Source organism: Nicotiana attenuata, chromosome 2 (assembly GCF_001879085.1).
Source record: "Nicotiana attenuata strain UT chromosome 2, NIATTr2, whole genome shotgun sequence".
NCBI lineage: Eukaryota > Viridiplantae > Streptophyta > Magnoliopsida > Solanales > Solanaceae > Nicotiana > Nicotiana attenuata.
In genome coordinates this window covers 91,768,989-91,774,397 of record NC_031990.1, presented here as the reverse complement: position 1 = coordinate 91,774,397, position 5,409 = coordinate 91,768,989, and positions in this window count along the sequence as shown.

Here is a 5,409-nt window from a genome sequence, read left to right as displayed (position 1 = left end):
ATCAGCCTCTGACGGCATCCCATCATATCATATCGGCCACTATGGGCAAAATCATCATCGTATACCAGCTGATCAGGTGGTGATGCGTATATAACGCCATAACCTTTCCCATATCCCATATACATATATATACATACATATATACGCGTATATAACGCCGGAATCATATTTACATATATACGCGTATATAACGCCGTTTGAATCATATTTCAGCCACTTTGGGCAACATCATCATCATATACCAGCTGATCAGGTGGTGGTGCATATATAACGCCGTAACCTTTTCTCATATCCCATATACATATATTTACATATATACGCGTATATAACACCATCTGGTCATGGGTCAATGCACATGTATAAATGAGTGAAATGCAGGAAAAATACATAATAATCTCGATATTCCTTCCGGATAAACTTTTCCAATTGCGTATTATTCTGAGACTCACGAGCAGAAGATAATAATATTTTTCATGGGGAATTAAGAATATAGACACCCCTACTATTTCTATGAATAGACTGATTTACAGAAATTGCGTATTTGTTCGTTTCTTCAGTATAATCTGGACCATGCCAAAAGAAAGAAGAGGTTAGCCTTAACATACCTGGATAAATGTCCGGAGAAAATGACCTATGAACTTCGATAAATTTTTGTTAGTTGACGCAGGTTTGCGTTCAGGCATGTAAGGCTTAAGAGTTTGTTGATGCTTTTGGGTAAACAAGAAATATTGCTTTCACTTAAATCCAAGTATTCCAAAGAGTGCAAAGATCCAATATTCTCAGGAAATCCACCCAATATATTGGAATTACGAACCTCAAGACCTTTCAAGGAGGATAAACATCCCAGATACTCAGGAAGTTTACCCAAAATACTACAATTATTAAGACAAAGATATGTCAAGGAGGATAAACATGATACTTGACGCAAAACAAAACTTGAGAATTCTAATGTCCTCAGTTGGCCAAGCTTCGTGATGGAGAGAGGTACTGGTTTTGAGAACATTTTCAATCTTGAATTAGGGAGAGGTGTATGACTCTTACTATATGACTATGAATGTTTTTATTTTTTCCCAGAAGAAATTGAAACCAAGACTTGTAATAAGTCTTATATGTTAAGAGTCCTAATCACCTCAGGTAGCCATCTAGCTCATATGACTACTTAGTCATATGTATAGATGGTTGCTTACTGCCACGTTATGGACTTGAAGATAATTATAAATTTTTATCAACTTATTAGTTAATCGGGTAATGTTTCGTTACCCGATAATTATTCTATTATCCGCATAATTTGAAAATTACCCCAAATTACTTAAAATTCTATTTATTTTTAAAATAATTCACATATGCTTTATATATTATACTACCGTGGTCATATGGTACCTAGCATGGTACTAGTTCGTAATTATCGGGTATTATCGCTCGACCCGTATTTTATTCCAAATTAGCCACTTTCAACAAAACTCGTTTTCTTTGATCTGTGTACTCCTTTATCCTTCATAATACTTATTTATCGCTCGTAATAAATAGCGTAAGTACGTTAACATCAAGATGATCTCACCCCCGAGTCTACGTCGATTAACTGAAAATGAAATTTTAACATACAATACTTCAGGGTGCAACATCGTCGTAACTTAATACTGCAAAGTGTAACATCACTGTAATGTAATACTGCGGGACATGACATCTCACTTTCGGGCTCTCATTAATTTATTTATGGCGTATTTTCATGTACGAAAATATGGGGTGTAACAGCAAGCTCATCGGCTGATTTAGTTTCGAGCTCCTCGATTTGGCTGCTCCTGGACAAGCTTTCCTCCCTTGCATTTTGAAGCTGGCGTTCGATTGAAGTTAGCTGTTCCTGAAGTGTATCTTTCTCTCAGGTGAGACGGTCCATGGTTGCTTCCACCCCTAGGTTCTCGGCCTCTTTCACCTTGAGCTCTTCTTAGAGCTGCTCCACCAGCTCGCTCTTCTGCTGGGCCTGCAAAAGTTGAAGTGTTAACCGCTAAATCGAATGAAGACATAACAGACCCCCAAAGGCCACATTACCTTTTCAATGAGCTCAGTCTGTTCTTGACGAGCCTTCGCCAATTCAACTCGGAGATCTCTGACCTCCTCCCCTTTCTGTACATAGAGGCGCTTAAGGTCGTCCATCTCCTCCACCAGCTTCTTCAGTTCGGCTTCACATCGGGAAAGCTCGGCTCGAGATTTGGAAAATGCTTGTCGATGAAGCACCATGGCCTTCCACAAAGAAAATGAGTCAGACTTAGAAAAATGAGAATAAAATTCGAAGCATAATTATGAAGACAAAAACTTACTTGTTTGAGAAGCCTTTGGTCCTCATCAAAGATAAACGAGGCATCGAGATCGGGACCATCTTTGATCCCCGCAAGGCACTCCCGAAAAATATCACTCCCTTCGCGGGTCGTTCCCACATCAGGAGTCCTCATGGACCGGGCATCTCAGAATTGCCCTTCGGAGAACATAGGGCCCGACGGCGAGTCATCTATATTAATTATCCCAAGTGATGTACTTGGGATATTATCCTCTCTTTGGAGGGCCTCGGAATTAGGCTCTTGATGCTCGCCCACCAAATGTCCCCCGGGACGAGATGCATTTTTACCGCCTGATGGCTCGGGGACTCTGCTCGAGCTCCCCTCCGAAATTTCATTGGTTCGAGATTGAACCGCATCAGCCACCATCGGCTCATCGGCTTTCGAAGCGTCAGTGCTTCCTCTTTTCCGAGCTACCAACAGGCAGTCGTCATCTTCTCCCTCCTCCTCTTCATCCCGAAGGTGTTGGGCTGCTTCCGAAGATAGGTCCGCAGGATCGGCCCTAGGCTTTCCAGCTTTTCTTTTCTTTGGCTTCGGGGAACTGGCAGGCGACCCCCTCTTCTTCTTCTTCTTCTTCTCTTTGGTCGATTTTGGGATTTCTTCTTCACCGGGTGGGAGCGGCCGCATAGCAATAGCGTCTATGAGGCATGCATAATGGTAAAGTGAGTATTCCATTAAGAAACATCAATATGTAAACAAGAGAACTCACCATGGTTTTTAGCTTCCCATCGACCCTTGGTCAAATCACGCCAGCTGCGTTCCGCGTATGAAAAAGTGGAGGCCAGTTGCCGGACCCAGCCTGCGAGGTCCGGGACCGCACCAGGAAACCAAGCACTAGCTGCATCATCAGAAAAGTATTAGATCGAGAAAAAGTAGGGAAAGAAGGATATTAATCACCATCGATAAATTTGTACTTACATTTCATGTTTCACTCCTCGGGGAATTGCATCCTCTCAGCAGCAATCAGATCGAAGGTCCTGACTCGGACAAACCGGCTTATCCATCCAATGTCCTTGTCCTCATCGATGCTGGAGAAAAGGGACTTCAAGGATCAGCGTTGAAGCTTTATCAGACCACCTCGATAAAGGCGAGGGCTGTATAGCGTGATCAGGTAGTCGAGGGTAAAAGGCATCCCCTTAACCAGGCCCGAGATATATCTGATCAGATTGACGATGCGCCAGAAAGAAGGGTAGATCTGGCCAAGCGTCACCTGGTATTGTTGGCAAAAATCAAGAATCACAGGGTCTATGGAACCTAGAGCTGGATCTACGGGACCCAATGTGAAAGGGTAGGTATACACGCTTAAGTACCCTACCTTATGGGTGGTGATGTCCTCTTCGGGGTAAGGGATCACATTGTCCTTATTCTCCTAATTGCAATCCTTTTTCACTTGCTCAAGTTCATCTTCGGCTATTAAGCAGATGTATCGAGACATGGGCTCACATCGGCCTGGTGTCGATGCAGGTTTATCGATTTTAAAATCGGAAGTTAGCTCACATGGCCCGGGAATACACTCCTCGATACGAGGTGGCACAACCGTTCTACCTCTGGCCGGCCGCGATAATGAAGCGTTTTCTTTCTGAGGAACAGTTTTAGTTGTTTTTGCCATTGTGGTTGAGAAATTCAAGAGAAAAGAAGGAGTTGATGCTGTAGTAAGAACAAATTGAGAAAAGGGTGAACTCAGAGAAGTTAAAGAAGGTAGTGAGATTTTAAGAATGATTTGAGAAGTAAAGATTGCAATAATTGTGGAATTGGCTTATTTATAGAGGCCACTTTTACGGTTTGGGGAAACCAACGGCCGACCATCAGCCGCCTCCAATTAGTGACCTTGGGAACTACACAGAAGCGACCTTTCAATCGCTTCAGTCGCTGACGTCACGAGATTGACGCTATGATCGATGCACCGGATCATCGAGGATCAAATCATTTCTTATCATCTTATTCTAAGAAACACGGGGACTATCTGTATACGATCAAAATCAAGTATGCTCGATTTAGTGGGCTCGAGGAACTACTTCAAGAATCGGTCCGAAGTACACTGGGTTCGAGGCTGATAGTAGAATTCGAAGATCGAAGATCAAAGTGACCGATGAATATCGAGGCCGAACGTGACCAACCTCGAGATAATGCCATTGTAGCTTTGTAACAGAATGAGCAAGATTTTTGCCACATCCCCAAAATTGTGGCGTATATTCCGGAATTGATTTGTACGAGTTAGTACTAGTCCGTACTAGGCGGTTAGACAGCTGTTCCAATAAGATTCTTTACTGTAAATAGAAATGTACCTTATTTAGGGTTCCCCCATTATATAAAGGGGACCCCAATCATTTGTAACCATCATCAATCATTGGCAAAGAATATACTCTCTTACTTTCTCGCTCATTATTCATTAGAATTGTCCTTTAGCTTCATTATTCTTGCTTTACTGTTCTTGATTCACCTCGAGGTCACCTTAGCTCGAGGTCGAGACTGACCTACATACTGGTTTGGTTTTACTTATTTCTTTCATCTATACTTCTGATTTCTTGGTTATTAATTAGTATTGAACTAAATCACGTATCTTTAAAACCATAAATCAAGTTTAATTATTACTCGTATTTTCGAGGTAAACAGTACAATATGCTTATACTATTCTACAGAGCACATCTATAAATATAAAGGCTTATCGTGTTTATTACACAATTGCATAATTCTAACACTGGTACCATCAAATAACCATTTTGGCATTTGATATGGAATCTTGCCTTACACTGAATATGATATAGCATTTTCCATTACTCTTGATTTTCCTAAAAAATATTGGATGGCAACTAAAGCAGCGGGATGGATCAATGGCAGATCCAAGATTTTTAAATTATGGATGCTCAATTGTCTTTAATTTGAGAATTACTATTTTGACCGGGTACACAATTAATGTATTTGTATGAACTATTAGTTTTTATATATAAGTAATAGTAGTATTTATCTCCAATGCAATGGATCTGTCACTAGGTGGATGTTATTTCCTTGATTTATGGAATAGTATACACAAGTCACAAGTCCTTGGGGTTGTCAAATCCTTTACACACTGGATGCAACT